General features: G+C 45.8%; 1 long non-coding RNA gene across 9 annotated transcripts in view; it reads left to right on the top strand.

The window, feature by feature from the left end:
* LOC148135915 (uncharacterized) overlaps positions 1-23,306 on the top strand; it is a 53,492-nt gene that overhangs the window by 19,392 nt on the left and 10,794 nt on the right. For 4 of the 9 annotated variants that reach the window (XR_015754840.1, XR_015754844.1, XR_015754837.1 and 1 more), the window contains 2 exons: positions 472-570; positions 4,110-4,218. This is a non-coding gene — a long non-coding RNA (uncharacterized LOC148135915). Of the gene's footprint in view, positions 1-471; positions 571-1,813; positions 1,892-4,109; positions 4,219-22,185; positions 22,270-23,306 lie in introns of those variants that run through there. The other 5 variants (XR_015754845.1, XR_015754838.1, XR_015754841.1 and 2 more) reach the window with 3 other exon arrangements.

The following is a 23,306-nucleotide window of genomic DNA, read 5'->3' on the forward strand; positions in this document are numbered from 1 at the left end:
CATGGAAATGGACCCTGTGGTCTAACCAATCCATGTCGACTATAATTCCACCTAAACTAATCACACCTGCCTCTGCTTGGCCTATATCCCTCCAAATATTTCCTATTTATGTACTTATCCAAATATCTTTTAAGTATTGTAATTGTGTTCACAGCTACCACTTCCTCTGGGAGTTCAACCCATAAGTGCAAAAATAGAAAAACTCATGTCTTTTTAAAATCTTTGTCATCTCTTCTCAAACTGTATGCACCGGTGTCTTGAATCCCCCTCCCATGCAGCCATTCATCTTGTCTACACACTCCATGATTTTATAAACCTCTAATAAGGTCACCCCTCAACCTCCTGCTCTCCGGTGACAGACATCCCAGCCTATCCATCCTCTCCTTCTAAAACAATCCCTCCGTTCATGGCAACATCCTGGGAAACATCTTCTGAACCTTTTCCAATTTAATGACATCCTTCCTCTAACAGGGGGACCAGAACTGAACACAGTGAAGAGGCCTCACCAACATCATGTATAACCTCATGACAGTGTCCCAACTCCTATACCTAAAGGTCTGAGCAATGAAGGTAAGCGTGCTAAACACCCACTTAACCACCCTGTCTACATGTGACACAAACTGCAAAGACCTGAACCCCTCGGTTTCTTTGTTCCACATTACTACTCAAGGCTTTACTTTTAATTAGTGTAATTAATTAATGAGGCTAAAGGAGATTTTGTTTTATAAAATATAATATCTTACATTTATTCAAATTAAATTCCATCTGCCACATTTCAGCCCATTCACCCAATTGATCAGGATCCCTCTGTATTCGTGGATAACCTTTTGTTACTGTCTACCTTAACAGTTTTTGATGTCACCCACAAACAAACCATGCTTTGTGTATTCTAATTCAAACCATCTACATACATGACAAACAAAAATGGACCCAGCACCGATTCCTGGAGAACACTGCTGGTCACGGGCCTCCAGTGTGAAAAACAACCCTCCACTATTACTGTCTCCTATTGTTAAGCTAATTTTGTATCCAGTTGGCAAGCTCTTGCTGAATCCCATGGGATCGAACTTTACAACTTCGTCTCCCCTGCACAACCTTTTTAAAGACTTTACTAAAGTCCAAATAAACAATGTCTGCCACTCTGCCCTCATCGATCTTCTTGGTGACTACCTTAAAAATCTCAATCAAGTCTGTGAGACACCCTGTTAAGTAACCATGTTGAGTGTCCCTAATCATTCCTTAACTCTCCAAATACATGCAAATCCTATCCTTCTGAATCGCCTCCAACGGCTTACCCACCACTGAGGTCTATAGTTCCTGGGCTGCTCCTTATACCCCTTCATTAACAAAGGTACAACATTAGCCACTCTCCAGTCATCAGGCAGCTCACCTGTAGTTATCGATTATACAACTATTTCTCCATGGTGCCCACAATTTCCTCTCCCCCAAACTGTTCCCGTCCTATCACTTCAGTCACTTGCCCTGTCTGATCAGACAAGAAAAGGTCAGGTGTTGCTTGCTTCCTGATAGGAACATTTAAATATTGATAAAGAACATTTCTTGAACTCATTTAACACATTCTTTACCAACCAAACCTTTCACACTATCGTAATCACCTACGACCTTATTGTTGTGACTGTATATCGGAGATCTCTCTGTATATTTGTTCCTTATATTCTCCCTGATTATTGCAGCGTCTATAGTGCCATCCGACCAAGGTGATTTTTTTTTAAAGTTTGAAAACACAATTTTGTTTTTAAAAAAGCTTTCCTCTGCGATTTAAATATAAATCTTTTTTTGTTTATTCACTCAGATGTGGATGTTTACCCTGAGGGCAGTTGGGATCTAACCACATTGCTGTGGGTCTGGAGTCACATGTTGGCCAGACCGGGTGAGGATGACAGTTTCCTTCCCTAAAGGGCATTAGTGAACCAGATGGGTTTTTTCCTAACAGTCGACAATAGTTTCATGGTCATCATGAGCCTTTTCATTCGAGAATTTACTGATATCTGATGCCACCATCAGCCATGATGCTACCATCTAACCCTAATCCTCGGAACATTGCTCATATTACTCGTCTAGCAAGAATATCATCTGGCCATTGCCTCCCTTTTTAGCAATGTATTTTTTAAAAAAAGCTCCATCATTCTCCGTGTACAATTTGAGGTAAAATTACACACATGCAATTTCTGAAGCTGGAGGGGGATTACAGAGACAGGGGGGGATGTGGGTCTAGTGGGGGATTGTTGTCCAAACATCACTGTGGTGTACATGGACTGCAGCATTTCAGGGAGGCCGTTCACCACCATTTCTCCAAGACACATAAAGGTGGCCAATAAATACTGGTCTGGGAAGCAAAGGCAACCTCCAGTGAATAAAACCGAGCAGTGACCTCTCCCAGCTGACTTCTTGTGAAGGTATAAACCGCTCGGAAATGCAGCTTGGAGAAAAGAGAAAGAAACAGTGACATTTCACAGCTGTCCTCAGAGAGACCTCGCTCTGTGAGCTGCTCACAGCCGGGATCAGCTCAGTGGGTTTCAGTCTCTTGAAACATCAATTTTAGACGGTTTTATTATATTAATAGTGAGAAAGGTGAGGGTTTCTTTTTCATGTCTTTCGGTCTGTTGTTAAAATGTTTAAAATATAAAGCGTAAGCATTAAGTTATTCTCAGGCAGTATTTTTCGAGCAGTAAGACTGTGCCTTTGTCTTGGTCTGTAGATTGTTAAGGCGGAGAGATGGCCTGTTGTAGAGTGGTGTGCTGTTCCTGTCGGATGTTGGAGTCTAGAGAGAGTTTCAATGATCCTGATGATTGTGTCTGCAGGAAGTGTCTTTGCAAATCCTATCAAATCACATGGATTGGTGAAGGAGTGATTAAAGGCAGTGAGGAATTGACAGGGGTCAGGGGTGTGAGAGGTGGCAGTCTCAGGATTGCAGGATACTGCAGATACAGTCAGGTAGGTGGGTTACCTCCAGGAAAGCTAGGAGGGGTAGGCAAGTACTGCAGGAATATCCAGTGGTTATCCCTAGCTCAAACAAGTGTACTGTTTTGGAAAATGTAGGGGGTAATAGACTTTCAGGGGAATATAGCACTGACTGCCAAGTTACTGCGACTGAGACTGGCTCTAACATAATGTAAGGTATACCCAGTTCCACGCAAACGATGGTGATAGGGGACACTCTAGTCAAGGGCACAGTCTGCCATTTCTGCAGCTGACAGTGAGACATCAGAATGGGGTGGTGCCTCCCTGATGCTAGGGTCAAGGATGCCTTGGAGAGGGTGCAGAATATTCTCAAAGGGGAGAATAGCCAGTGGGAGGACATTGTACATTGGTACCAATGGCATAGGAAGGGGAAAGCATGGGGTCCTGATGAGCAGGGAGAATTGCTAGTTCCACTCGGGAGGTATTAAACCAGTGAGGGAGTTGGGGTAAACCTAAAGAGATAGTGAGAAAAGAGGTATGTCCAAGGCTGGTACTGTTCAGATTAGACTGTCAAGGCAGGCAAGAGCAAGCCACAGAATAAAGTGGGACGGACCAGTTACACTGCATTTATTTCAGTGCAAGAGGCCTGACAGGTCAGGCAGGTGGGCTCAGGGTATGGTTTTGAACATGGCACTGGGATATTACAGCAATTACAGAGGCATCACTCAGGGATGGATAGGACTAGCAGCTTAATGTTCCAGGGTGTAGATGCGATAGAAAGGGGGCAACAGTACAGGGGGAGTGGCATCTTTGATTAGGGATAACATTACAGCTGGGCTTCGGGAGGATATTCCTGGGAGTACATCCAGGCAAGTTATTTGGTTGGTACTGAGAAATAAGAAAGGGATGACCATCTTAATGGGATTGTATTATAGACTCTCTCCCAATAGTCAGCGGGGAATTGAGACACAATTTTACCAGGAGACCTCAGTTATCTGTAAGAATATTATGGATGCAATGATAAGGGGTTTTAACTTTACCAACATAGACTTGGAGTGCTGTAGTGTTAAGGGTTTGGATGGAAAGGTATTTGTTCAGTGTGTACGAGAACGTTTCAGATTCAGTTTGTAGGATGTACCTACGAGAGAAGGAACAAAACCTGACCTGTTTTCTTTATTCATTCACAGGATGAGGCTGTCACTGGCTCGGCCAGCATTTATTGCTTTGTTTAACCAGAGGGCAGTTAAGAATCAACCACGTTGCTATAGGTCTGGAGTCACATGCAGACCAGACCAGGTAAGGATGGCATTTTCCTTCCCCTAAAGTCATGAGTGAACCAGATGGGATTTCCCAACAATGGATTCATTGTCGTCACAAAATTAATTTTTCCAGATATTTATTGAATTCACGTTCCAAAATCTGCTGTGATGGGATTCAAACCCAGGTCCCCAGAACATTATCTGGGTCTGTGGATTAATTGTCTAGCGATAATTTCACTCCGTCATCGCTGCCTCTTAGGAAATGAGGCAGGGTGAGTGACCGAGGTATCAGTGGGGCAGCACATCATCACCAAAGATCCCACAGTATTGTGGCTTAGTGGTTAGCGCTGCTTCCTCAGCACCAGGGACCTGGGTTTGATTCCAGCCTCTGGCGACTCTGTGTTGGAGTTGGCACGTTCTCCCCAGTGTCTGTGAGGGTTTCCTTCGGGTGTTCCAGTTTGCTCCCACAGTCCAAAGATGTGTAGGTTAGTTGGATGAACCATGTTAAATTTCCCATAGTGTCCAGATGCAGTAGATGCGGTTTTGGGATGTGCGGAGAAATCTCTGCCTGATGTGAAAAGATCCTTTTCGTGTCTTGGACAGAGGTCAGAAGGAGGTGTGGCCGCATGTTTTACATATCCCGTGGCGGCAAGGGAGGGTCAAGGGTGTGGAGCATGGGTTGGTGGGAGGGGGTGGACCTAACAAGGGTGTTGCCGAGGGAATGGTCTCCGTGGAACACAGATAGGGGTGGAGAGGGAAATATGTCTGTGGTGGTGGGATCCGACTTCAGATAGCAGAAATAACAGAGGTTAATGCACTGTATCTGGAGATTAGTGGAGTGGAAGGTGAAGACTGCAAGGTTATAATCTTATTGTGGTTGAAGTGGTGGGATAAAGGTGGAGGTGCAGGAAGTGGAGGGTATGCATTGGAGGGCATTGTTGATCAAGTGAGAGGGAAATTGTGGTCCTTGAAGTCGGAGGTCTTTCTGGGATGTCCTGGGGTGGAATTGCTCCTCCTGTGAGCAGATATCGCAGAGGCAGAGGAATTGGGAGTACAGGATCACGCTTTTATACTTGAAGGAAATCAGGAGAGCAAAAAGAAGACATGAATAGCTTCAGGCACTGGTTTAAGTAGAATCCAAAGAGATTAAACAAATATATCACAGACAAAAGATTAACTCGACCAGAGAATAGGACCCCTTAAAGATCAACAAGGCTGTCTATGGAACCACAGGGAGTGGGAAAGATATGCAACTATTTCTTGCCATCTTTTACTGGAGAAGGATATGGAAGTTCGGGAGTTTGGAGAAATAAACAGAGATAACTTGAAAAGTGTCCATGTTACAGAGGAGGTGGTACTGGATGTCTTAAATCACATCAAGGTTGATAAAGCCCTGGAACCTGATCAGGTGTATCCCAAAACTTTCTGGAAATCTAGAAGTGATTGTTGGGCCTCTCCTGAGGTATTTGTATCGTTGATAGCGACAGGTGAGGTGCCATTATTTTAAAAAGGTGGTAAGGAGAGGCCATGGAACAAGAGAACAGTGAGCCTGAAGTCAGTGGCAGGCAAGTTGTTGGAAGGATTTCTGAGGGACAGGATATCCATCTATTTGGAAACATAAGGAATGATTAGGGAGTGTCGATGTGGCTTTGTACGTGCACAATCATGTCTCACTAACTGGACTGAATGTTTTGAAGTGACAAAGAAAATTGATTAAGCCAGGCGGTGAACGTTGTTTATATGGACATTCAACAAGGTTCCACAAAGCAGACTGGTTAGCAGGGTTAGATAACATGGCATGCAGGGAGAGCAAGCCATTTGGATACAAAACTGGCTTGAAGGTAGGATACAGAGGGTGGTGATGGAGGGTTGCTTTGCGGACTGGAGGCCTGTGAGCAGCAGTGTGTTGCAAGGATCGATATTGGGTCCTTAAATAATTGACTTGGATGTGAATGTGTAAGGTATGGTCAGTAGGTTTACAGAAGACACCAAAATTGGAGGTATAGTGGACAGTGAAGAAGGTTAGTTCAGAATTCAACAGGATCTTGATCAGATGGGCCAATGACGCAAGGAATGGCAGATGGAGTTCAATTTAGACAAATGTGAGCTGTTGGATTTCGGAAAGGCAAATCAGGGCAGGACCTGGACACTTAATGGTAAAGTCCTGGGGAGTGTTGCTGAATAAAGAGACCTTGGAGTCCAGGTTCATAGTTCCTTGAAAGTCGAGTCACAGGTAGGCGGGGTAGTGAATGCAGTGTTTGGTACACTCCCCGTTATTGGTCAATGCATTGAATGCAGCTGTTGTGACGTCATATTGTGGTTGTACAGGACATTGATTAATGCTCTTCTGGGATTCTGTTTTCAGTTCCAATCTCCCTGTTCTCGGAATGATGTTGTGAAACTTCAAAGGTTTCAGAAAAGGTTGGCAAGAACTTTGCCAGGGTTGGACGGGTTGAGCTATTGGGAAATGCTGAATAGGCTGGGACTATTTTCCCTGGAGAGTTAGAGACTGAGAGGTGACCTTATAAATGTTTATAAAATCATGATGGACCTGGATAAGGTGAGCAGTCAGGGACTTTTTCCTGGGTTCTGTGGGTTCAGAACTAGAGGACACAGGCTTAAGATGAGAGGGAAAAGATTTAAAAGGGATCATTTTTCTCAATGAACAGAGTTATCAGAATCTGGAACATTCCACCTGAAAAAGGTGCTAGGATTTGAGTCCATAAGGAGTTTACAGGTTAACATTATGAATTGGGTGATTGGGACTAAATCTGACAGTTCCTACAAAGAAATGAAGTGCAATTTGGATCATTCTGTGCTCCCTCTCAGGCCAAAAAAGACCCTGAGCTCCCGGTTGCCTGCCCCTTTAACACGCGAGTGTGTTCCCTGGCCAACATCTGTCTCATGCTTAGGTGCAGTGTTCCAGTGAAGCTTGATGCAAGCTGGCAGAACACTCCAGAACATACCAAATGGACCATATTTCAAGGACTGCAATTTCCGCTCTCATGTGGTCAACCCCAATGCCCTCCAGTGTATCTCCTCCACTTGCGACACCACTGCCCTTGAACCCCACCCCTCCAACCCTTAACTCACACACATTGTTATCACATTGCCTGCCATTACACACTACCCACGATTAACCACTAATTGTCTCCGTTGACAGCTATCCCCCACCTACATCACTCAACGATTGGAGCTGCCAAGGACACAAACCCCTGGAATATCCTCCCTAACCCCCTCTGTCCTCCTTTAAGATTGTTGGGCCTCTCCTGAGATATTTGTATCATTGATAGCGACAGGTGAGGTGCCATTATTTTTAAAAAGGTGGTAAGGAAAGGCCATGGAACAAGAGAACAGTGAGCCTGAAGTCAGTGGCAGGCAAGGTTGTTGGAAGGGATTCTGAGGGACAGGATATACGTCTATTTGGAAATGATTAGGGAGAGTTAAAGTGGCTTTGTTTGTGCAAAATCGTGTCTCACTAACTTGAGTTTATTTTTTTTTCTTGAAGAAGTGACAAAGACAATTGATGATGGCAGCCTGTGAACGTTGTCTCCATGGGCATTGAACAAGGTTCCACAAAGCAGACTGGTTAGCAAGGTTAGATAACATGGAATGCTGGGAGAACGAGCCATTTAGATACAAAACTGGCTTGAAGGTAGGAGACAGAGAGTGGTGATGTAGGGTTGTTTTGTGGACTGGAGGCCTGTGAGCAGCAGTGTGCTGCAGCAATGGATATTGGGGCCTTCAATAAATGACTTGGATGTGAATATATGAGATATGGTCAGAAGGCACCAAAATTGGAGGGGTAGTGGGCAGTGTAGAAAGTTAGTTCAGAATACAACAGGATCTTGATCAGATGGGCCATTGGAACGAAAAATGGCAGACTGAGTTCAATTTAGATATATGTGAGCTGTTGTATTTTGGAAAGGCAAATCAGGACAGGACTTATGCACTTAATGGTAAAGTCCTGGGGAGTGTTGCTGAACAAAGAGACCTTGGAGTTCAGGTTCATTGTTCCTTGAAAGTAGAGTCGCAGGTAGGCAGACTAGTGAAGGTGGTGTATGGTATGCTTATATTTATTAATCAATGCATTGAATATGGAAGCTGGGACATCATATTGTGGCTTCACAGGACATTGATTAAGCCATTTCAGGAATTCTGCTTTCAGTTCGAATATCCCTGTTCTGGGAAGGATGTTATGAAATTTGAAAGGAGTCAGACAAGATTTGCAAAAACATTGCCAGGGTTGAAGGATTTGGGCTACAGGGAGAGACTGGGGCTATTTTCCCTGAAGAGTCAAAGACCGAGGTGACTTTATGGAGATTTATAAATCATGAGGGGCATGGATACGGTGAACAGCTGGGATCTTTCCCCCCCCCCCAGGTGAGGTGGGTCCAAAACAAGAGCACATGGGCTTAAGTTGAGAGGGCAAAGATTTAAAAGGAATCTAAGGGGCAACGTTTTCAAGCTGAGTGTGGTGTGTGTGTGGAATGAGCTGCCAGATGAAGTAGTGGAGACTGATACAATTACAACATTTGAAAGGCATCCGTGAATGGGATGGGTTTTGAGGGATAGGGCCCAATAGCTGGCAAATGTGACTCCAGTAGTTTAGGATTCCGAGTCGGCATGAAAGAATTGGACCGAAGGTCTGTTTCTGTGCCGTCCATCTCTATGACACTAATAAATTAAGATGCGTTCCTCTTTTGTGGAGAGCTAGCAGAAGCACAGATAATTGTCCTTTGAGCTGAGACGGTTAAGCAGTGATTTTGACCAGGTGCAGATTTGTTTCCAAACAATTAATTTGCAGAGAGAGAGGAATTGTGAGCACGATCACAATTTTTCATAACTACTTTCAGGTAACTGGCAAATAACGCAGAGTGAAAATGGGAACATTATTTCACTCAGTAAGTTCTGCGCACCTGGAATAGGCTGAACAGCAGCTGGACACAGATTCAGCAGGTGTTCTCAAACAGATTTATAATTTTACTTTTTAAGGAAAGACTTAGTGGGCTTTGGGCAAGTGAGAGGGGAGTTGGGACAGATTTGCAGCATCTCCAGCGGGAGAGAGTACAGCCCCAATTGGCTGAATAGCCCCCAGCCCCTGTGCTCTGTGATACTGCCCCATTCACTGTGAATGATGAACCTCATCACAGGGCAGAGAGAGAGAGGATCCCACCACTTACCTCACAATGGGGCCCGGCTAATTGATCTCAAACAAGTACACTGTTTCGGAAAGCGTCAGAGGTCACCCTCTCAGGGGCATATCGCACTGACAAGCAAGGTACTGGTACAGAGACTGGCTCCAATGTAATGAGAGGTATATGAGGTTCCTGGTGATCGATGGTGATAGGAGATTCTCTGGTATAGGGCACAGACTGCCGTTTCTGCAGCTGACAGTGAGACATCAGAATGGGTGGTACCTCCCTGGTGCCAGGGACAAGGATGTCTCGGAGAGGGAGCAGAGTATTCTCAAAAGGGAGTATGATCAGTGGGAGCTCATTATACATTAGTACCAATGACATCGGAAGAGGAAAGGATGAGGTTCTGACCAGAGAATATAGCAAATTATCCTGGAGGATAAAAAGTAGGTCTTCGTGGGTAGTAATATCTGGATTACTCTTTGTGCCGCATGCTAGTGAGAGTAGGAACAGCAGGATAGAGCAGATGAATGTGTGGCTAAGGATCTGGTGCAGGGGAGAAGGATTGCCATGTTTGGATCATTGGAATCTCTGCTGGGGTAGAATTGACGTGCATAAGAAGGATGGATTGTACCTGAATTGGAAGGTGTCTAATATCCAGGCAGGGAGATTTGCTAGTGCTACTCAGGAGGCATTAAACCAGTGAGGGAGTGGGGGGTAAACCTAAAGAGATAGTGAGAGAAGAGGTATGTCTGAGGCTGGTACAGTTGAGAAGTTAGGCAGTCAAGGCAGGTAAGGGCAAGGCACAGAACGAGGTGGGACAGAGCAGTTTCACTGCATTTATTTCAGTGCAAGAGGCCCGTCAGGGAAGGCAGATGAGCTGAGGGTATGGTTTTGAACATGGGACTGGGATATCATGGATATTACAGAAACGTGGCTCAGTGATGGATAGGATTGGCAGCTTAATGTTCTAGGGTGCAATGGGAAGGATAGAAAGGGGGACGAGAGGAGGCGGAATGGCGTTTTGGATTAGGGATACCTTTATGGTTGTGCTCAGGGAGGATATTGGGAGTATTTCCAGTGAAGTTACTTGGATAGAATTGGGAAATAAGAAAGGGATGATCACCTTGTTGTGGTTGTCTGCTTGGGTTTCGTCTGGTTGCTCTGGTTTCCTCCCACAGTCCAAAGATGTGTAGGATGGGTGGGTTATCCAGGCTGAATTGCCCATAGTGTTCAGGGATGTGCTGGCCAGGTGGATTGCTCATTGGAATTGCAACGTTTTTAGGGGTAGGGTAGAAGGCTCTGATGTTCAGTGTGGATCTGATGGGCTGAATGGCCCGCTTCCACGCTGTCTGGATTCTCTGATAATTCTACTAGCTTTAAAATAGTTACAGAAAATAATAGACCAGATCTAATAGGTAGCCTTCTGAATTGGACAATTGCGATGGCACAAGGTAAGAACTTGCAAAATTTGTTTGCGGGAGGTTATTTCCAGGGAAAGGGATGGCTGGACAAAAGAGTAACCAGGCAGAGAATAGCAACCCTCAAAAATCAGTAAGGCTGTCTATGGAACTGCAGGCGGTGGGAGAGATTCTGTAAGTATTTCACATCAGTTTTTACTGAAAAATGATATGGAAGCTAGAGAGTTTGGAGAAATAAATAGTGATAATTTGGCAATTGTTCACATTACAGTGGAGGAGCTACTGGATGTCTTAAAAAGCAGAAAGGTGGATAAATCCCAGGAATCTGAGCAGGTGTATCCCAAAACTTTGTGGGAAGCCAGGGAAGTGATTGTTGGGCCCCTCGCTGAGATATTTGTATCATCAATTGCCACAGACAAGGTGCTGGAAGTTGGATGCCATTATTTGAGAAAGTTAAAAATCACACACCAGGTTATAGTCAAACAGGTTTATTTGGAAGTGTGCTTCTAATTAAACCGTTTGGACTAGAACCTGGTGTTGTGTGATTTCTAACTTTGTACACCCCAGTCCAACACTGGCATCTCCAAATCATTATTTGAGAAAGGTAGTAAGGAAAAGCCAAGGAACTATAGACCGGTGAGCCTGAAGTCAGTGGCAGGCAAGTTGTTGGAAGAGATTCTCAGGGACAGAATTTACATGTCATTGGAAAGGCAAGAAAAGATTAGGGATAGTCAGCATGGCTTTGTGCATGGAAGTCATTAACTTGGACTTGAGAAAGACACAAGGTTCCACATAACAGGCTGGTTAGCAAGTTCAACACCATAGAATACAGGCGGAACTAGCTAATTGGCTGGAAGATCAAAGAGTCATAGATGTACAACACAGAAGCAGAGACCCTTCGGTCCAACCAGTACATGCTGACGAGATATCCCAACGCAATGTAGTCCCACCTGCCTGCACCCGGCCCTTATCCTTCCTATTCATATACGCAATAAGATGCCTTATAAATGTTGCATTCGTCCAACCTCCACCACTTCCTCTGGCAGCTCATTCCATACACGTACCACCCTCTGTGAAAATGTTGCCCCACAAGTCTCTTTAAAGTCTTTCCCCTCTCACCCTAAACCTATGCCCTCTCGTGCTGGGATCCACCACCCCAGGGAAGAGACTTTGTCTATTTATCCTATCCATGCCCCTCATGATTTTATATACCTCTATAAGCTCACCTCTCAGCTTCCGACGCTCCAGGGAAAATAGCCCCAGTCTATTCAAAATCTATTCAACCCCCAGCTGAGCTCAAATCCTCCAATCCTGGTAACTTTATTGTAAATGGTTTCTGAACCCTTTCAAGATTCACAACATCCTTCCGATAGGAAGGAGACCAGATTTGTACGCAATATTCCAATAGTGGCCTCACCAATGCCCTGTACAGCCACAACATGACCTCCCAACTCCTATACTTAATGTTCTAACCATATGCCGCCTTCACTATCCTATCTACCTGTGGCTACACTTTCAAGGAGCTATGAACCCGCACTCCAAGATCTCTTTGTTCAGTAACACTCCTCAGGACCTTACCATTAAGTGTATAAGTCCTGCTAAGATTTGATTTCCCCAAATGCCACTCCTCAGCTCATTCACTCATCTGATCAAGATCCCGTTGTACTCTGAGGTAATTGTTTTCACTGTCCACTACACCTCCAACTTTGGTGTCATCTCACTAACTATGCCTGCTATGTTCACATCCAAGTCATTCATATAAATGACGAAAAGTAGTGGATCCAGCACCGACCCTTGTGGCACTCCACTGGTCACAGGCCTCCAGTCTGAAAAACAACCCTCCACCACCACCCTCTGTCTTCTGCCTTTGAGCCAGTTTTGGATCCCAATTGGCTAGTTCTCCCTGTATTCCATGAGCTCTAACCTTGCTGAGCAGTCAGTGTCTTGGTGGAGGGTGCTTTTAGGACTGGAAACCTGTGGTGAGCAAAATGCTGTCAGGCTGGGTGCTGGGTCCACTGCTTTTTGTCATTTATATCAATGATTTCCATGTGAATATAGGAGCTATGGTTAGTAGGTTTACAGTAGACACCAAAATTTGAGGTGCAGTGGACAGTAAAGTTACCTCAGAGTACAATGAGACTCCGATCAAATGGGCTGAGGAGTGGCAGATGAAGTTTAATTTTGATAAATGTGAGGTTCTGCATTTTGGAAAAGCAAATCAGGGCCGGACTTCTACACTTAATGGGAAGGTCCTGGGCAGTGTTGCTGAACAAAGACACCTTGGAGTGCAGGTTCATAGTTCCTTGAAAGTGGAATCATAGATAGGCAGGGTAGTGAAGAAGGTGTTTAGTATTCTTGCCTTTATCAGTCAGTACATTGAGTACAGGAGTTGTGACGTCATTTTGCGGCTGTACAGGACATTGATTCAGTCACTTCTGGAATTCTGCTTTCAGTCCTGGTCTCCCCACTATCGGAATGATATTGTGAAACTTGAAAGGATTCAGAAAAGATGTGCAAAGATGTTTCCAGGGTTGAGCGATTGAGCTATAGGGAGAGGCTGAATAGACTGAGGCTGTTTTCACTGGAGAATCGGATGCGGAGGGGTGACCATAGAGGTTGATAAAATCGTGAGGGGCATGGATAGGGTAAACAGCCAGGGTCTTATTCCTGTTTAGGTGAGTCCAAAACTAGAAAGCACAGGCGTGAGGGAAAAGATTGAAAAGGGATATTAGGGGCAAAGTTTCAAGCTGAACGTGATATGTGTATGGAATAAGCTGCCAGAGAAAGTGTGGAGGCTGGTATAGTTACAACATTTAAAATGCATCTCATTGGATATGTGATTGGGAAAGGTTTAGAAGGTTATGGGCCAAGTGCTGGCATATGGGATGAGATTAATTTAGGATATCTGGTCGGCATGGACAATTTGGACTGAAGGGTCTGTTTCTGTGTTGTACATCTCTACGACACTAATAAATTAAAATTAAGATGGGTTTCTCTTTTATGGAGAGTTAGCAGAAGGTCAGACAATTCTCCTTGGAGCTGAGAAGGATAAGCAGTGATTTCGACCAGGAGTTGATTTGTTTCCAGGGTATTTCATTTACAGAGAGACAGAGTGAGAAATTTTTAACGTCACAATTTTTAGTAACTACATTCAGGTAACTGGCAAATAATGCAGGTTAAAAATGTGAAGATTATTTTACTCACTAAGTTCTGAGCATCTGGAACAGTTTGAAAGACAGCTGAATGCAGATTCAGTAGCTATTGTCAAAACAAATTTGAAATTTAACTTTTTAAGGAAGGATTTGGAAGGCTATGTCCAAGTGGGAGGTGAGTTGGAACTGACTGGCACGATCTCCAGAGGGAGAGAGTACAGCCCCAATGGGCTGAATAGCTCCCAGCCCCTGTGCTCTGTGATGCTGCCTCATTCACTGTGAATGATGAAGCTCATCACAGGGCAGAGCCGTAGAGGTGTACAGCATGAAAATACACCCTTTGGTTAAACTGGTCCATGCTGACCAGATATCCCAACCTAATCTAAGTCCCATTTGCCAACACTTGGCACATGCACCCTTCCTATTCATATACCCATCCAGATGCCAAATGGTATAATTGTACCAACATCCTCCACTTCCCGACAGAAGATTCCATACACGCACCAACCTCGGTGGGAAAAAAAATTGCCCCTCTGATCCATTTTAAATTCTTCCCCTCTCATGTTAAACCTATGCTCTCTCATTCTGGACTCCCCCACCCCAGGGAAGCGACCTTGTCTATTTTTCCTACCCATGCCCCTCCTGATTTTATAAACCTCTGTGAGGTCACCCCTCAGCCTCTGATGCACCTGGGAGGATCCCACCACTCAGGTCACAATGGGGCCTGGCTGACTGACACAGCTTCAGACCAATAGGAGAGTTGGCGTGATCCTCCAGCCAATGGGAGTGAATGAGGGGTGGGTCCAGCAGGCCAACACATGACCATCAGCTTTGCAGGCGCAGTGTCACTGTGAGGGGGAACTGAATGTGAAGGAGTGGGAGAGACAGCAGAGACTGGGAGAGAGATGGAGGTGGTGTGGACTGGGAAGGTTGATAAACACTGTTTCAGTCTGCTGGACCTGAATTAGATACTCCGGGTAAATTGAAAGAACCGTGGATGCTGTAAATCACACATAACAACTGAAAGTACTGGAAAAGCTCAGCAGATCTGGCAGCATCTGTGAAGTGAAATCGGTTCGCAATTTGGATTCGGTGACACATCCTCAGGAACTGATGCTACTGAGAAGAAATGTTGTTTTTTATGCAGAAGGTAGGGGTTAAGGAGTAAATGATAGGGGGGGAATAGAGTCCAAAGAGAGAGATAAGAACAATTGGACAAAAAGAGTGGATAATGATCTGAGGGGGAGGGTGAATAGCTGTTTATGGGGACTGTTAGTGGCTAACCATAGGTAATGTGTAATGCCAGGCTATGTAATAACAAGGCCTGGTGTGTGGGGTAAGGGGCAAAGACACTAGGACGTGGGAGAGTTCAGGACCTAAAATTATTGAATTTGATGTTGAAGCCAGAGGATTGTAGGGTCCCCGACTGGGAGATGAGGTGTTGTTCTTCCAGCTTGTGGTGCTGGAAAAGTACAGAAGGTCAGGCAGCATCCAAGGAGCAGGAGAATTGACATATTGGGCATGTAAGCACTTCATCAGAAATGTGGGAGGTGGGAGAAGAGGGCTGAGAGATAAATAGGGAGGGGTGTTTGGGGTTGGGGGGGAAGGGAGCTACGAAGAGACTAGGTAGATGTAGATGGGGTAGTGGTGAGAGGGTGGAATGGATAATTGGGAAGGAAGATGGACAGGTGGGACAGTTCAGGAGGCCAGTGCCGAGTTGGAGGGTTGAATCTGTGATAAGGTGGGGGAGAGGAGATGAGGAAACCGTGTGGTTGAAAGGTCCCAAGGTCGAGGATGAGGTGTTCTTCCTCCAGGCATCGGGTGGCTTGGATTTGGGGGTGGAGGACACCCAGGACTTGCATGTCCTTGGCAGCGTGGCGGCGGAGGGGATGTAGCTGAAGTGGTCGGCCACAGGGTGGTGGGGTTGGTTGGTGCATGTGTCCCAGAAATATTCCCTGAAATATTCCACAAGTTGGCGTCCTGACTCCCCAGTGTAGAGGAGACCACGTTGAGAGCAAACGACACAATAGTTGAGGTGTTTGGGTGGGCAAGGAATTCTCTGCTGGATGTGGGAGGATCCTTTGCTGCCTTGGATGGAGGTGAGGGGGAGGTGTGGGCACAGGTTTTACACCACATGCAGTGGCAAGCGAAGGTGCTGGGAGTGGAGGATGGGTTGGTGGGGAGCTTGGACCTAACGAGGAAGTCACAGAGGGAATGGTCTCTGTGGAATGCTGAAAGGGGAGGGGAGGGAAACATATCTCTGGTGGGGTCTGATTGTAGGTGGTGGAAATGGAAGAGGATGTTGATGTGTTGTATCTGGGTGGAAGGTGAGGAGTGGGGGGGATCCCATCCTTGTTGGGGTTGGAAGGGTGGGGTTCAAGGGCAGTGGTGTAGGAAGGGGAGGAGATACACTGGAGGGCATTGTTGACCACATGGGAGGGGAAATTGCAGTCCTTGAAATAGGAGACCATTTGATATGTTCTAGAGAGTTCTGCCAGCTTGTACCAAGCTTCACTGGAACACCGCAGTAAGCATGAGACAGAGATGTTGGACAGGGAACAGTCTTGTGTGTTAAAGTGACAGGCAACTTGAAGCTCCGGGACCTTTTTGCAGCCACAATGTAACTGATCAGTCACCATTTCCACCACAGCCACTCAGATGCTACCAGGTTCCTGTCTCCTCCACTAACAGCTTTCCACCCTCCCACCAGATCGTTATTCACTCCTTTGTCTTTCCAAATGTTCCTGTCTCTCTTTGCACTCTGTCCCCTCCCTATTATTTACTCTTTAACCCCTATCTCCTGTAGTCCAAAGATGTGCAAGTTCGGTGAATTGGCCCAGCTAAATTTCCCGTAGTTTTCAGGGATGTGCATTAGTCCGGGGAAATGGAGAGTAATAGGGAGGGGAATGGGTCTGGGTGGGATGAACTTCAGAGGGTGGGTGTGGAATTGTTGGCCCGAAGAGCCCGTTTCCACGCTATAGGGATTCTACTTTTCCCAGCTGTCTTCGGTTCTGCTGAAGGGTCACAGAACCCGTGATGACCCTTGGTGTTTGCAGGAGGCAGAAAGGGGAGAGTGGCAGCAGAAACTGGATGAGATGTATCATTGTGGACTGGGAGGGTTTAGTCATACTCTGTGCAGGTTGTTAATCTAAATTAGAAAATCTTGGTCCCATGTTTGCAGCAAAGGGGAAAACAGCTGTGGGCCTCAGGCAGGGAGAGGTCCTGGGTTATGGCCGCCATCTTTATTTGAGGCAAGGTACAGCAAGAAGCATGCACATGTCTTCTTTTGGGGGGAGCGGGGCGATTTAAAGAGGAGCGTTTACACATCAAACACATACCAAGAGAAGTGTTCGCCTTCACTATTCACCTTGCACTGATTGTGAGCTTTGTTTTGCGAATTCATTTTATAGGATATTAATTGAGAATAATTGAGACTGGGATCTCAAAAACAGTTTCTACAGTCAGCAGAGTCAGGATCTGAATATCATTGGCATTTAACTGTGGAACGATAAAGGTTTGTCTGTTCAGTCTGGGAAAATATCACCAATAGTTTTGTCAAGCAAACAGCAGAAAAATGTTCAAGTTCCTGGTCAGATCACCCTTTGGGTATGTGTTCAATTCTTGACCCTGCAGCTGTGGAAGGAGGTATTGGCCTGAGAGAGAGCACAGATTTATCCAAATGCCAGATTTAGTCCCAGTCACCCACTTCATGATAACCTGTAAACTCCCTACTTCCAATTCCCTGCAAGCTTCTCATTGAATTTCCTTGTGGACACAAATTCCAGCACCATTTCAGGTGAAATGTTCCAGATTCTGACAACTGTCTGTTCATCCAGAAACTGCTGAAGTCCATGTTGACTCTGGGGTTACAAAGGGCTGAACTGAAAGATGAGATGCTGGTCCTGAGCTCCCATTGAGATGCATTGGAACAGTACAGGAGGCTGAGGGCAGTGTAAGTGTGAACAGACAATGAAAATGACAAGGCTGTACTGAGAGTGCTGCTTGGCTCAATGAGAGTGTTTTGGAGTTGGGTGTAAACAGAGTGAGGTGAGACTGGGAGAAGGTGAAGCTGAAATTCAGGTTTGGTTCAGGCCATTCAATAATTCACGTGGTCCCAATGGGAACAGCCAATTTCTCAGAGATACCTGCGGAGTATTTAAGTTTTTAAAGTATGACATATCTGCTGAAGTAAAGTTTTTTTTTATTATAATGTACATGTTTGAAGTGAAGAAAGGTTGCTCACTCATTTAAATTTTCTTAATGGGTGTAACGAGATGAATGTAGAGAGATGTTGTGATATGGCACCTCAGACCCGTGGTGTGGTCCTCTTGTACAATGTGGAAAATAAGGGACGCTTCCTGTGTGCCTGACGTCTATGTGTGCTGCAAGTGTGTCCATCTGCAGTTACTGGGAAACTGCTTTTCAGACCTGGAGCTGTGAGTGGACTCACTGTGGAGCATCTGAGAATGTTATGGACAGCACGTTTAGTGAGTTAGTCACACTGCAGGTGAGGGCTACACAGGCAGAAAGGGAATGGGTGACCATCAGATCAAGTAAAAGGCTCAGGAAGGGGGTGCAGGGGTCCCCAGTGGTCATCCCCTTCTCATACAGATGCTGTATCCCGCTTGGGATTCTGTAAGGGCGGGAATGGGTGGGGTAGCTTCTTGGGAAATCAGCAACAGCTAGGGTCATGCCGCCAGAGAGAGCTCCGCTGCACACAGCGGGAGGAAAGAGAGGAAACACGGCTATAGTGACAGGGGATTCAACGCTCAGGGTTAGGGCGGGCACTGCTGTGGCCACAGACGTGAATCCAGGATGGTATGTTACCTCCATAAAGCTTGGATCCGCAATATCATGGAGCGGCTGCAGGACTTTCTGGAGCTGGAAGTTAAACAGCCCGTGGTGGTGAAACACACAGATACCAACGACATCGCTAAACAGAGGGATGAGGGCCTGAAAGCTAGATATAGGGAGAGCAGAGATGCATTAACCGAGCTGGAAGTTTTTGTTGCAAATGTTTCGTCCCCTGTCTAGGTGACATCCTCAGTGCTTGGGAGCCTCCTGTGAAGTGCTTCTGTGATCTTTCCTCTGGTTGTCAGTTCCAGCTGTCCGCTGTAGTGGCCGGTGTATTGGGTCCAGGTCGATGTGTTTTGTTGATGGAGTTTGTGGATGAGTGCCATGCTACTAGGAATTCCCTGGCTGTTCTGAATTCCTAGAAGCATGGCACTCATCCACAAACTCCATCAACAAACACATCGACCTGGACCCAATATACCGGCCACTACAGCGGACAGCTGAAACTGACAACCGGAAGCGGCAGGGACAGGCCACTATAAATGCCGGAGGAAACACCACAGAAGCGCTTCATAGGAGGCTCCCAAGCACTGAGGATGTCACCTAGACAGGGGACGAAACATTTGCAACAAAAACTTCCAGCTCGGCGAACAGAACCACAACAACGAGCACCCGAGCTTCAAATCTTCACACAAACTTTGAAGAGATGTAGCTCCTGAAATGTACCAGAGACGATAACCCCATTTTATTTTGTTTAGACTTACTCCCAGTGCCATGTGCTAGTGAGAGCAGGAATAAGAGGGTAGATCAGCTGGATGTGTGGCTGGGGAAATGGTGTACCAGAGAAAGGTTTAGATTCTTCAGGCACTGGGACTGTTTCTGGGTGGGTCCTATACCAGCCTGACCGGTTATCCCTGGGCAGAGCTGAGACAAATCTGATGGGGGCTTTTGCAGTTCCATTGGTGAGGTTTTACCTAGTCTGGCAGGGGGTTGGGAACTAAAGTGTCGGCTTAGATGGGTCAGATTCGGGTCAGGGAATGGGAGGTAGAATATTAGTGATGTAGTCAGCAGCTCAGAAAGCCAAAGAAAAGGAAGATTAAACGAGGATTGAGTCCCTCTTCAGCCATCAGTCCTGACATCTCAGAAATGTGAGTCAACAAAATATGGAGCTGTATACATGTCTATGACTCTATGTGCTTCAGCAAAATGGTGGAAATCTGCAAGAAGAACATAAATTGCTGGACATCCTCAGCAAGTCTGTCAGCATCTGAAATGGTGACAGATGCAGGAAACATTGCAGCCTTGAAGAAGTGTTTAGATGATCACACCAAGATGTTACACGGAGTGCCAGAACGTGGGACTAGAATAAATAGGCGCTTGATGACCAGCATGGATACAATGGGGATGGAAAGTTGATGTTTCGGGTCAGGACTATTCATCCGGACTGACAAACTGTCCTGACCAAAACATCAACTTTCCTGCCCCTCTGATGCTGCCTGACCTGCTGCACTTCCCCAGATCCACATTGTATAAACTCTGACTTCCAGCATCTGCAGCCCTTAACTATCTACACATCCCAGGACTCAGGCTGGTGACCCTCCTTTACTCTCTCTCAATAACCAGGCTAGCTCCCCTTGGGAAAGGGGAACAAAGGTACACACAGTACTCCAGGTGTGGTCTCATCAAGGCCCTTCCAGAAAGAGATCCCTGCTCCGGTACTCGAATCCTCTCACTAGGAAGGTCACACATCATTTACATTCTCCACTGCTTCCCACTCCTGCCTGCTTCTGAAAAGAGGGAATCTCAGAGAAACACGGAATAAAATGGGGTCAGAGTCTCTGGTATAAAACTGTTGAACACAATGCCCCCATCTTCTCCATACCGGTCATCAAGCGCACGTTCCTGGTGTAATCATCTGAACACTTCTTCCAGGCTGCAATGTTTCCTGCCTCTGTCACCATTTCAGATGCTGCCAGACCTGCTGAGGAGCTCCAGCACTTTGTTTTCTCTGTTGTAGAGTACTGAAAGGGGGAATTTGTAGTTGAGAAATTCACATTGAATTTCATGTTCAGTTTTGACAGTTACTTGATCCGTGCCGATCTGGATATCATTGGCCTTTTCATCTGGAAGGAAAGGTGTGCATTCTGCCCGTGAACGAATATTTCAAATGTCAGTGTGGCTGGAAAACAGTACTGAGACAGCGAATTCCATGTTAGCGTGGGGACTGTGGAGAGAAATTTCATTTGGTTTTTGAAAGTCTAAAAAATCATGGCACATTTCCCAGGAACAGTTAAGCCCCAGATTGGTTTTGTATGAGGACAATTAACCATGAAACCAGAAAGACAAAAGGATTCCTGCATCATGGAAAAAGCTATGAAAATGGGATTGTTATAACGGAGTGAATTATCGATCATGGATTGTAATCCATTGGTGTTGTCACGTCGATTCCAGCACCGTGGGGAAACACGGGAAATGTGATGGATGCAGTGTAGGTTTCAGTTATTCAACTGGAAAGGTGCAGAAGAAATTTACAAGGATGATGCCGGGTCTCAGGGGTCTGAGTTACAGGGAGAGGTTAGACAAGCGAGGACCTTTTGGTTTATAGCAGAGGAAACCGAGGGGGAATATATTAAAGAAGTGTATAAGATCATGAGAGGCCTGGGTAAGGAGAGGCAACATCAGGTAACCCCCCGCCTGTCCGATGTGCCACTCCCATTCTTATACCTTTGTGGTAATGCACTCAGTCTTTTTCCCAGGGAACTAAGGACTGGAGGGTATCAGTTTAAGGTTAGAGGAGAAAGACTAAAAGGGAACCTGAGGGGCAACTGTTCTACACAGAGGGCGGTATGTATATGGAATGAACTGCCAGTGGAAGTGGTTGAGGCAGGTCTGTTAACAACATCTAAAGGGCATTTGGACAAATACATGGATAGGAAAGGGTCAGAAGCAGATGAGTCAAGTGCATGGAAATAGGGTTAGCATGGATGGGCATTCTGATCGGCATGGGCCAGTTTGGGCCAAAGTGCCTGTCTCTGCTGTAGGATTCTATGACTAAGTGCATTTGCTATTTCTCCCCCTAACTCTGTTGGTATCTTGGGATGTATTCCATCAGGGCAAAGAGACTTTTTTTTTTAGATTACTTACAGTGTGGAAACAGGCCCTTCGGCCCAACAAGTCCACACCGACCCGCCGAAGCGTAACCCACCCATACCCCTACATTTACCCCTTTACTACGGGCAATTTAGCATGGCTAATTCACCTGACTTGCACATCTTTGGAGTGTGGGAGGAAACCGGAGCACCCGGAGGAAACCCACGCAGACACGGGGAGAACGTGAAAACTCCACACAGTCAGTCGCCTGAGGCGGGAATTGAACCCGGGTCTCTGGCGCTGCGAGGCAGCAGTGCTAACCACTGTGCCACCGTGCCGCCCACTTGTCTACCTTTAGCTCCATTAGCTTGCCCAGCTCTAACTCTTTCATGATAACTGTTGTTTCTAGGTCCTCACCTTCCTCAGTCTCCTTATCAATTCCTGGCATGGTCTTCGTATCCTCCACTGTGAAGACTGACTGCTGTGTCCTCATATTCCTGAACCCTGCTGGATAGGAATAACTAGGTACAGAACTCTGAGAGGTCTTCTTTGAGTCTTTATTGATGAGACATGGTAGTTACCTGGATATTTTACGTGCAAAACACCTCCAGGCAGCATCAGGTAACTCCCCGCCTGTCCGATGTGCCACTCCCATTCGTATACCTTTGTGGTTTGTGACTTTGAATAGAGACTATCTCTCAGGATTATCTCCATGGCAACAGCAGTTAAAAAGTCTAGTTCAGTTCAGCACTTTGTGGTTAAACCACACACCCCTCCCCCCACGCCCCTTTGGCTCCCTCAAGTACCTGACATGCACTTCAGTTTCAGTGGGGCTGTCTATCAGGATTCTGATGTGGAGGAGCCGGGGTTGGGGTGGGATGGACAAAGTTAAAAACCACACAACACCAGGTTATAGTCCAACAGGTTTATTTGGAAATACAAGTTTTTGGAGTGTGCTGTGATTTTTAACTTGATCAGGATTATCTCTATGGTAACAGTTAAGTGCTCCAACAATTACAGTGGCCATATGTTCCCCACACAATAGCTTCCCCTCCAGCAGTGTAAACTGCTATTCTGTCCCTGGAGATAGCTACTCATTACATTTTATCCCGAATCCCATCAAGCTTTCTGTTGATCTTTGAAGTTTTTCTAATCTCCTGGTTTCTCCTTGGTTTTTACCAATTTGTATGCCTTCTATTTCAATTTGACAGACTCCATTATTTCCTTAGCCACCCATGGCAGATTACTCCTTTTCCGACAGTCCTTCCTTTTCACTGATATATGTTTTTACTGAGCACTTTGAAAAATTGCTTTGATATTCCTCCACTGTCTGTCAACTGTCCCACCCTAAAGTCTTTGCTTCCAGTCTATATTAGCCAACTCCTGCCTCATCCTATTGTAGTCTCCTTTGTTTAAGCACAGGATCTTGGGATTGGATTTAATCTTCCCACTTTCCATCTGTGTTCTAAATTCAACCAGACTTCTCAGGTCTTTTATCAGATTACGAGGTGAGGCGGTGTTTTGGTTTCA

The sequence above is a fragment of the Chiloscyllium plagiosum genome, unplaced genomic scaffold, assembly GCF_037043375.1.
Source record: "Chiloscyllium plagiosum isolate Xiang-an unplaced genomic scaffold, Cpla_swu_hap1 HiC_scaffold_48, whole genome shotgun sequence".
Taxonomy (NCBI): domain Eukaryota; kingdom Metazoa; phylum Chordata; class Chondrichthyes; order Orectolobiformes; family Hemiscylliidae; genus Chiloscyllium; species Chiloscyllium plagiosum.